At 47.4% G+C, this 10,847-nt stretch overlaps 1 long non-coding RNA gene and 1 other non-coding gene across 4 annotated transcripts; both read right to left on the reverse strand.

Moving 5' to 3' along the window:
• Window positions 1-4,780: 4,780 nt before the first annotated feature.
• TRNAK-CUU (transfer RNA lysine (anticodon CUU)) lies at window positions 4,781-4,853 on the reverse strand. Its single transcript has one exon. It is a non-coding gene; the product is annotated as a tRNA-Lys (tRNA).
• Window positions 4,854-5,770: 917 nt separating this feature from the next.
• LOC140619207 (uncharacterized) lies at window positions 5,771-9,509 on the reverse strand. Of its 3 annotated transcripts, none has more exons than XR_012019141.1 (3): window positions 9,040-9,509; window positions 7,195-7,576; window positions 5,771-6,891 (listed from the first exon to the last, which is right to left on the reverse strand). It is a non-coding gene; the product is annotated as an uncharacterized lncRNA (long non-coding RNA). The 3 variants fall into 3 exon arrangements; XR_012019136.1 differs by having other exon boundaries at window positions 8,886-9,509; XR_012019138.1 differs by having other exon boundaries at window positions 8,881-9,509.
• Between the last annotated feature and the right edge of the window lie 1,338 nt (window positions 9,510-10,847).

Genomic DNA, 10,847 nt, shown 5'->3' on the forward strand with positions numbered 1-10,847 from the left:
AGCCCGCCCGCCTCCCTCGCTCGGGGCTCCTCGGGGCCGCCCCGGTCCCAGTAACCCGGCTGTGGGGGTGGGGGTGGGGGTGGGGGTGGCGGCCGTGGGTGCCCCTTGCTGCCGGCACCTGGCACCCCCCACCTTGTGTCGTCACGGAGAACTTGGGGTTTGCCTGGAAGCTGTGATTGCACGACCCAGGTCCACCTCCCCTCTGCCCGGCCTCCCGCCCGGTCCGCCAACCCCCTGCCCGGCCTCTCCCCGCCGAGCCTCCCCGTCCAGGTGCAGTGCGGACATTTCCCTGAGCTCCCTGCGGGGTCCCTGTGGGTGCACGTCCACCCCGTGAGCCTGCAGCGCGTCTGTGCGCTCGCCGCATCCCTAAGGATGAACAGACCTTAACTTGTCTGGTGCCGGCGGTGTTGCAGGCCTCAGAGGCTGCTCCGCTGCGGGACACCGGTGTACACGAATCTATGCAGGCCCCGGAATCCAAGGGGGGCACGTTGGTAGCCCCGGTGAAGGCCTCATCAGCTGACATTTCCAGCACCCCTTTGAGAGCCTGTTTCCCCACAGCTTTGCCAACCGTGCTACCATCGGTTCCCACAGCCCGCTCTTCATGTAGGAGGGAATCCAGCATCAGGGGAGTGGTAAACGAGGGTGGGAGGGGGCCGGGCGGGCGAGCTTGAGGGTGCAGGATGGGTACTGCTTCTCCCTCTGCTGTGGTTACCTGCTGTTGGCATAGGTGAGGAGGCATCAAGCTGTGCACTTAGGAGTCATGCACATCACCATACCTACCATGTACCTTAATAAAAATATCTTTAAAAGTCACTTTATTTGGGGGTGGCTGGGTGGGGCAGTCGCTTAAACATCTGACTTCATCTTGGCTCAAGTCTTGATCTCAGGGTCCTGGGATCCAGGTCTGCATCTAGCTCTGCATCCTGGGTGTGGAGCCTGCTTAAAATTCTCTTCCTCTGCACTGCCCCAGCCCTGCCTGCTCTTTCTTCCTTTCTCTCTAAAAAAAAACAAAAACAAAAAAAGTCCCCTTATTTTAGATATAGATTTTCAAACATAGAATTTTCTAACTAGAAAGAATAATTCATTATGTGTCATGCCTGACTTTTTCAACACACACCTCCAACATAGAAAGGCATTCTCTCATTTACCACGATACCATGATCATACACACACACAATTAACTGTGGTTCCCTAAAATCATACAATTCCTATTCCATGTTTCCTCACTTGCTCCTAAAATATTTGAATGATTGTTGCTTATTTTTCTTTTTTTTCGAAACAATCTATTAAGTGACAGTTTGCATTTGGTGGTTAAGTCTCTTAAATCTTTAAATCTAGGCCCCAAGTTCCTAAGGTGAAAATCTGTGGATACAATTCAAAGGATCCAAGAACTCACATAGGTGCAAAATTACATCCTTATTTCAACCACATTCAAAATGAAATTTAGCATTTCCTTTCATTATAGATGAAGGAAACAAAGTGCAGTAACCCCAGCAACACCTGTGGCTTTGCCACACTATAAATTAGATGTTTTCACTCACATTGCAGTTCTTGTATAGATCTCAGAGCTATCGTGTAAATTCATTATTTTGAAGTTACTACACTTATTAGATCGTGTTATTTCATGCATTAGAAATGAATCAAGTGGGGATCCCTGGGTGGCTCAGCAGTTTGGCACCTGCCTTCAGCCCAAAGACTGATCCTGGGGTCCCAGGATCGGGTCCCACGTCAGGCTCCCTGCGTGGAGCCTGCTTCTCCCTCTGCCTGTGTCTCTGCCTCTCTCTGTGTGTCTCTCATGAATGAATGAATAAATAAAATCTTTTTTTTTAAAAAAAAAGCCTCGATTAGATCTAAGTTGAGTTTTTGACAAGAACATTTTACAGGTGATGCTGTGCACTTCTGAACTGCGTCCCATCGGAAACACACGATGTTTGGCCATCTCATTAGTGATGCTAAATTTGATCACTGGGCTAAGGAGGTTAAGATCATTTCGTTTTTGCATAATCAAATAGTATTTAAATTTATATAGGGATCCCTGGGTGGCGCAGCGGTTTGGCGCCTGCCTTTGGCCCAGGGCGCGATCCCGGAGACCCGGGATCGAGTCCCACGTCGGGCTCCCGGTGCATGGAGCCTGCTTCTCCCTCTGCCTGTGTCTCTGCCTCTCTCTCTGTCTCTGTGTGTGACTATCATAAATAAATAAAAATTTAAAAAAAAAAAATAAATAAATTTATATAGATTTAAAGCCATGTACAAAAGCAGAGGGGATAGTATGATGAACTGTGGTATATACATTGCTCAGCCTCTAAGTTAATAACCCACAGCCAATCCTGTTTCACTGCTGTGCATCATTCCTCTCGCCACCAAAATCCATAACACAAAGCCCAGATATCATATCTATTTCCATTATAAACAAGTTAGTACACATCTCTTCTTCTATGTTTTCTCTCTCCAAATTTTTTTAAAGAAATTTCTTTTTTTTTTTTTAAGATTTTACTCATTTATTAATGAGAGACAGAGAGAGGGAGTGGGAGAAGCAGGCTCCATGCAGGGAGCCCGACGTGGGACTCGATTCCAGGTCTCCAGAATCAGGCCCTGGGCTGAAGGCAGCGCTAAACCGCCGAGCCACCAGAGCTGCCACTCTCTCCAAATCTTTATTTAAATTTCAGTTTAACATACAGTGTAATATTTGTTTCAGGAATAGAATTCAGTGATTCATCACTTCTATATAACAACTGGGAATTGAAGGGCTCTTTTTAAAATATGTTACTACATTTAAAAATATTTAAAAATTAGAAATAGTAATAAATCATCAGTCAACATAATACATCACCAGCCAGCAATAAGAAAAAAAATATTTGAGATCAAGCTCATTTTTAAATGTTAGTTCTGAAGGAGCTGTGACCCTAACTCCCTCCCTGGAGGGGAACGCCTGCATTGATTTTCCTAACGCAATGAAATGAAATAAATGAAATGAAATGAAATGAAATGAAATGAAATGAATGGCAATTACTTAATACAGAGCATTAAAAAAATAAATTTTAGGGGCACGAGGGTGGCTCAGTGGGTTAAGCATCTGCCTTTGGCTCAGGTCATGATCCCAGGGTCCTGGGATCAAGTCCTGCATCGAGTTCCCTGCTCAGTGGGGAGTCTGCTTCTCCCTCTGCCTCTGTGCTTGGTCTCTTGCTCTCTCTCTCAAATAAATAAATAAAATCCTTAAAAAATAGTAATCATATCTAAAAATAAATAAATAAATTTTAAATCAAGATCCCCTCCTAGTGGAACACTGGTTATATTAGTGTCCTGGGGCTGTCATAACAAGGTGCGCCAGAGTGTAATCTATCTCACAGCTCTAGAAGCCAGAAGTCTGAGCTTAGGGTGTGGGCAGGGCTGCTTCCTCCTGAGCTGGGAGGAGAGCTTGCTCTGACTCTCCCTCTAGCTCTAGTGGTAATGGTTGGCGTTCCCCGCTTGTGAAAGCACTCTGCCCTCTCCTTGCATCCTCACAGTCTTCTCCTTGCTGTCCAAATGTGCATTTCTAGGTGTGTGTCTGTGTCCAAATTCCCTCTTTTTATAAAGACACCAGTGGAACTGGGTTAAGAGCTCATGCTACCCCCGAATGACCTCATTTTTACTAATTACCAAAACACTATTTCCAAATAAGGCTACCTTCTGGGGTACCAGGGGTTAGGGCTTCAACACATGCATTTTACAGGAGCACAGTTCAACCCATAATACCAATGTTCAACTTAAAATGGATGCATGAAAAAATAAAATAAAATAAAATAAAATAAAATGGATGCATGATGAATATTTCTGGGCAAAAGAGTGTACTTATGGTGATAAGCACTGGGTAATGTACAGAATTATTGAATAACTGTGTTGTATGCCTGATATAATATAACACTGTATGTTAACTATGGTGGAATTAAAAATCAATAAATCAATAGATGGGCGATATCTTCATTAACTTCTTGTCAATTTGCTAATTTGCCTCTTCTCTGACAGAGTTTTTGCCTTCTGAAAAATTCTATGCCACTCGCATCACTAGAGATTCTTAAACTACTGTAATGATAGAAGTATTTAGGGATTATCATTTCTGATGCTGAAATCTTCCGTGTGTTTCTTCCAAAGCCTGAACTTGTATCTTGAATTGGTGATAACAGCATCCAGTAGTTGCGGAGAATATTTGGAAGTTGCTACATATGATGGAAAGTATCTACTTGATAAGGAAAACATTTGCAGCTGTCACCATAAAAACAAAGTTTTACCCCTAAGAACTTGTTCTTTCAGGAAAACTTGTGCGGGGGAAGAGGTCTTTTGAGACTCCCAAATGTCAGGTGGAAAATTCTAACCCTACAGTTTGAATCACTAACTTGGGAAGGAAAGATTAAAGCAGTCCTGAGGGTCTGTTCACAGCAGGTACCCCATCAGCTGACCCCTGAGCGGCCCTGGGGACCCTGCACAGCGCCCCCCACCCACTGGCCCTTCCCACAGGCAGGAAGCCAGTGAAGGACAGGACATCAATCTGCATAAAAGACCTCGCCAGTCACAGCGGGTCCCCAAACCGGGCAATACCGAACAGCATTCAATTAAATACTAATTAGATAATTATAGATTAGATATTTTCAAAAACCCACGTTTCAGATGTTTTAACCCGGTTTTTTTTTTTTTTTTTTTACCTACTGCACTGTTTGATGACAAGGCAGCCCAGGTCGCACGGAGCACTGTGGGTGAGAACAGGCTGGGGGGACCCGGGGGCAACTCGGAAAATCAAAACGGCAACCGCCCAACGTGGGGCTCGAACCCACGACCCTGGGATTAAGAGTCCCATGCTCTACCGACTGAGCTAGCCGGGCGGGCGGAGGCTGCCGCCTTCCTGGAGCCTTTCAAGGGAGTAAGATTGTTCCAGCCCGCTCCAAGATTCGGGGTCCTCATTAATTCTATTTCTCATATCTTGGGGGGTAAAGTTTTGCACTACTCGCAACACTGCGGTTCATTTCTGATTCTGCGCACACAAACTCTGATTGATAAAACGTGGGACGGCCCCCTAGTGGTCAGAGGTACCGCGGCCGCACGGGCGACCCCGCTGCGGCCTGGAGATGGGAGCGGGCGTGGGGCGCGGCGGGGCGGACACCTGCCCCAGGCCATCCAGAGGACCCCGGCGGGACGCGCGCCCCCGGTGCAGGGGGACCCAGGAAGTGCCGGACACCTGCTCCAGGCCATCTCAGGGAACCACGGAGCAGGTGTTCGCCCTGATGCAGGGAGCAGGGAAGGTTCCGGACACCTGCGTGGAGCATACCCTGCAGCAAAGCTCAGAGCCTGAGGCACAGTAAGGAGAGCTAGCTGGCCTCTGGCGCCTGTGTGCGCTTGAGGTTTCTGGAATTTTTCTGAGGTTTTATGGGATTTTGCAACTAAACCATGCCATATTGTTCACACAATAGAAGGTCATGGAAAAACTAAGCAGTCTCAGAAATTAATTGAAAATACCAGACGGTGTTTGGTCGCCCACAGATCTAAAAGATGGGAAGGGACACTATTTCAATCCTCTCCCCACTAACACAGAAAAATCAAAGACTTATTTTGCTTTTCCGGTAGGAACTGTAGTTGTCATTACCACCTGGTTCCAGGTGATGAGGAAGTGTGCTGCTTCATAGGAAAAAAAAACAAAACAAAACAAACAAAACCGTAAACACGTAGGATCAGAAAAAGCATAATTTTGCAGACTCTTAGAAATAAGGATTATCAAATTGTAGTTAAACCATTGCATTCATCATTGGTGGAGAACTGGACATTCACACGGGGTCAAAGTAACAGGACACATATTACTCCCTAGTTGCAGGAGGAGCTAGTTGAATAGAGGAATGGAGAGATCGGGCTGTCACCACCCTGAGAAATTGACCTGAGTTTTGCTAGTGGTTTTACTAAACCTCAACAAGAGAGTGTGTCTTTAGCGGTGATGTAATATCAAGAACATGGGATCAGTGGTAATTATCCTAGCAAAAAATGTTTTATGTGTATCTGCCAGCCATTAGATATTAATTCCAGTTCACGGGAAGGGAAGAAGGGTGAGGAACAGATGAATGACACTACGCAGAAGCCATAACACAGAATCAGAATGGGGGCATTCTACAGGGAGGACTGGCTCAGGGTCTTTGATGAGTGTTATGTTCCTAGAAATGACTTCTGGATGAAGAGGCCCAAGGGCCGAGCCAGCAGATGTGATAGGTGATCCTGGATTGGATGCTGTTCTGGATAAACCAGCTATCAAACAGATTTGGGGATCAACATGGGAAATGTGAATATAGTTTCAATATCAGATGAGATGAACATTCCCTGTAATAGCAGAGTGGAGGTGGCTGATTGGAAGAAGCAGATTGCAGGCAAAATGGGATCTCTCCTCTTAGGAGAACCAAGGCGATGTAGTCAGATATTTTTTTCTTCCTTTTTTACTTTTTTTTTTCTTTCTTTCTTTTTTTTATTTTTTTTCATGTAGGTATGGTGACATTTGGAAAATAGGAATCCCAAGTTGCACTTTTTGAATATTTGTTTGCTTTGATTCTCTAGCTTCCTAAAATGCATCTGTATACGTGCATAATCATAAAAAGGTTACTTTTTAAAAATACTTGAAAAAGAAAAAAGAAAGTAAAAGAAAGGGAGGGCCTTCACGCAGTTAACAAGTTCACACGTTGCTTTACAATTTGGCTGACAGAAATGGGAGCCCAGAAGTCTGGATTCTTCTCATGCATAAGAGGACTGCAGTGCTGGTTCTTCTAGCAGGCCAGGCAAAGAAGGAAAGCTGATCATCCTGCAGCTTGTAGGACCCTTGACATTAAGCCATTTAAACCAGACTCATTCCTTGGGTACCAGGACCAAAATGATGCAGCTCAAGAGATCCTGTGATTTAGAAAGAACTGTTCTGAGACCAAAGATACCTTGATCCTTGTTCCTTTGGAATCATGTTTGTGTGTGTGTGTTGGGGGGGGGGGTGTTTCAACGTTGTAGTAGAATAATACATAACATAAAATTCGTGTTTTAACTGTTTTGAAGAATTACAGATCAGTGGCATTTGGCGCATCCATACTGTTGTGCAACCATGACCACTGTCTGTCTCCAGAACTCTCTCATTGCCCCACCTGACCCTCCTTTCCCATACAACTTCCCCACCCCCTGGGACTCAGTATTTGGCTTCTCAGGTACCTGATATGAGTGGAATGGTAAGTATTTGTCTCTATGTGACTGGCCTATTTCACTGAGCATCATGCCCTGAGGCTCGTCCATGTTGTAACAGATGTCAGAACGTCCTTCCTTTTAAGCCTGAGAATACTCGCACGTGCATATGTGTCACCTTGTGTTGATCTATACATCTGTCAGTGGACATGTATGTGACTTCACCTTCTCTCTCAATGTTGGTGAAAAATATCTGTTCAAATGCCTGCGTTCCACTCCTTTGGGTATATATACATCCAGAAATGGAATAGCTGGGTCATATAGCAATTCTAAGTTTAATTTTTTGAGGCACTTCTGCAATTTTCAGCCTTCATGCAAATCATTTCCTTAATGTGGGCTTCTATTTCTTCAGCTGCAAAATATGAGGGTAGGGAGAGTGAGAGAGGGCTTCAGAAGGTCCCTAAGGAACTCATGAACTAGTGACCACCCCGGCCCTGGACAAAAGTGCTGATCTCCATAGAATCTCACTGAGTATAAGAAGAAAAGCTCTTCTTCCCAAGAGGCATGACCTGACTTCCATTAGGTGCTGGTCCTGGGAAGCCTGTGGGTGAGGATGGAGGGATAGAGAATGGGTGGCCAAGATTGCAAGGTCAGCAGCAGGACTGGGCCCTTCTGTCCCACCCTACCTGACTCCAGCATCTCCTGCAGCCCCTTCAGTTCACCTTCTTTGTTCCGAGTTGGGGGGGGGGAGGGGGGCGTAGTGAAGCCAGGGTCCAGGCTAGTCTAAAACACTTAAAATTTCAATAAGGAGATTTCATTCAAGGGAACCACACCAGGGCACCTGGGTGACTCTTTGGGTTAAGCATCTGCCTTTGGCTCAGGCCCCTGGTCCTGGCATCCTGGGATTGAGTCCAGCATCAGGCTTTCCACTAAATGCATCCTAAAGGAGGGAGTCTGCTTCTCCCTCTCTCTCTTTGCTGCTCCCCTTACTTGTGCTCTCTCTCTCTCTTAAATAAATAAAATCTAAAAAAAAAAAAAAAAGAAAGAAAGAAAGAAAGAAAAGAAAAGACCAGACCACCAACAACAAAGGAAATGCACCGTCTTCCAGTGTCACCATGGAGACAGGCTGAGCTGAGAATCAGTCTGGTCTCCTTCCCCCTCCCCTCTGGGTACCAGCCGCAGCTAAACCACACTCCTCTCTGATTTGGGGGCAACCTCTGAAGCCAGCTCTATCTTTCAGATATGTCACCTAAAACTCTCCAGGCAGGTTGTCCACTGCCTTGGGATGAAGTCCTGAGTCTGAACCTCGTAACTAGATCTGCCTCATCTTAGTGGGTCTTCACCTGTTGGCCTTGATGGCTGACACCCCGCCCCCACTCCATGCCTGCTGTTTGGCCACACTGAGCTGGGAAGAGCAGAGCTGCACATTTGCAGGCCTCCAGGATGCCAAGTGCCCTTCTTCTTGGCCTGAAGTCTCACTCCCCACTCTCCCTTCTCAGCTCCATCCTGGAAGACCCCGGTCAGGAGGCCCCCACCCCAGGAAGGCTTTGCTGCTTCCCAGATGGTGAACATGCTGTTCTTATACACCCCTAGTCAACTACGCTCCCTTCTGAGTCAAGGGTGCAGAAAGTAAGCACATGGGCATTGGCCTGAGACCACCTAGGTTCAAATGCCCACTGGGTACCCATACAGCCTTGTGGTTTGCAAACTGCCTACCGGACCTCAAGAAGCCTGCACGACTGGATATGTGTGCTGCATGCTGCTTGGTACGCAGGGCACTGGGCTTCCTCGCTAGGCTGTGAGTCTGGCAGGATGAGGACCTGGTTTCCCACCCTCGGTGGGTGCCCATTGAGTGAGAAGCATCATGCCACGTACTCTCCACCGATGATCTCATTCATATCAAGGAGATGAGACTATAGATTCCAGGCATCCCTGGGCATCATGGGGGTGGGGATGAGGCAGCCTGGCTATCAAGAGGAGGCCACACTGTTGTCAAGGTCCCTGATGGCTGTTGTGAAGCAGATAGGTGGCAATGAGCATTGGTGAGGATGGAGAGGAGCCAGGACCCTCCTGCACTTGGCAGAGCTGGAGAAGGCCTGCCAGGTCCTCAGAAGGGCACGCACAGAGTTAGCACCGGCCCGGAGGTACAACTCCCAATGCGGACCCAAGAGATTCGAAAACTCGTCCCAGTGTTCACAGCAGTGCCCTTCATAACAGCCACTGTGTGGGAGCGACCCGCATGTAAGCATCTGCTGTGTGAATAATATGTGGTCCACCTGGGGGTGAAACAGCCTTCAGCCCTTATGGGAAGGAAGGCACAGGCTACGATGTAGATGTTCCCTGGGAACATTATGCTCAGTGACACGAGCCAATCAGGAAAGACCACCTGTTGCACGATTCCATTCATACGGAATGTCCAACAGGAGACAGGGTAATGGCTGCGGGAGGGGGAAGATATTCTAAATTACACGGTGATAATTCTACATCCATATGGGAAAACCCACTGAACCGCAGAGTTTTAAAAAATGAATCTTACAGGGGCACCTTGGTGGCCTGTCGGTTGAGCGTCCGACTCTTGATCTCTGCTCAGGTCATGATATCGGGGTCGTGGGCTACAAGTCGGGCTCTGCGCTGGGCCTGGGGTCTGCTTGGGGTTCTCCCTCTGAGGAAGAAAAAGTGAATTTTAAAGTGTGTAAATTATATCTCCATAAGCTCCATTTTAAAAAGAAGGGGAAAATGCCAAAACAGGATAAGAGTTTAGATGTCTTCTAAATAAGTTGCAAGATGAATGTTCACTTTTTTCCATCTCGTCAGTGTGTTTGGTGACAGAACTTACAACTTCATTTGGACCAAAGGTCAAATGTCTAAAGTCTAAGTCTCTAAAAGCCCCCGGGGAGGTAAGGCCTGGAGCAGCAGGGCTTCTGCTACTGCCCACTGCCCCTGCCCTGTGTTCTGTGATGCCAGGCAAGGGTCTCTCCCACTTGGACCCAGAGTCTTCATCTATGAAATAAGGACACACAGGCGAGGGTCCTGTGGGGCTGGGCCTCCTCTTTGACCTTCGCAGGGACAGCTGGCGGAACTCGGGGGGCTCCCACGCCTTCCCACCCGTGCCCTGCAGGGCATCTGTGCAGGTTGAGGACAGAAGGGAAACTGTGAGCCCCGTGCACTCACAATGGTGCCATTGTGCCCAGCAGGGCCTCTTTGTTCTTTTCGGCTAAATGTTCCAGCCTCCCAGATCAGTGTCCACTCTCCAGCTCTGCAAGGAGTGGGCCGTAGCATGGGGGAGCGCCGTGGGCAGGAGCCAAGAGCCTTCCGCAGGCCTTCATAGTAACAGCTGCCCATTGGTGGGGTCTCCGATCTGCGAGGCGCCTTCAGGCACTAAAAGCATCATCAGCTGGGCTGGGTTACGTGGCCTGTCCGAGACCACACAGCTAACAAGCAGCAGGGCTGGGCTTCAGGCCCTTTGAAGGCCCCCTCTTACGCATGACGTCATCACTTGCTCTGATGCCCCTTCTCATTTTCCATGACGCTGGCACCTGCCTATGCGCTGTGTGCACACGAACTCATTAAAGCCTCAAAACAATGGAAAGTGTTGTCATTACCATCACATGGCTAAGGAAACTGAGGTACAGAGTGGTAGTGCTGGCTCAAGGTCACACAGCTAATGAATAGTGGAACTAGAA

The sequence above is a fragment of the Canis lupus genome, chromosome 2, assembly GCF_048164855.1.
Source record: "Canis lupus baileyi chromosome 2, mCanLup2.hap1, whole genome shotgun sequence".
Classification (NCBI taxonomy): Eukaryota; Metazoa; Chordata; class Mammalia; order Carnivora; family Canidae; genus Canis; species Canis lupus.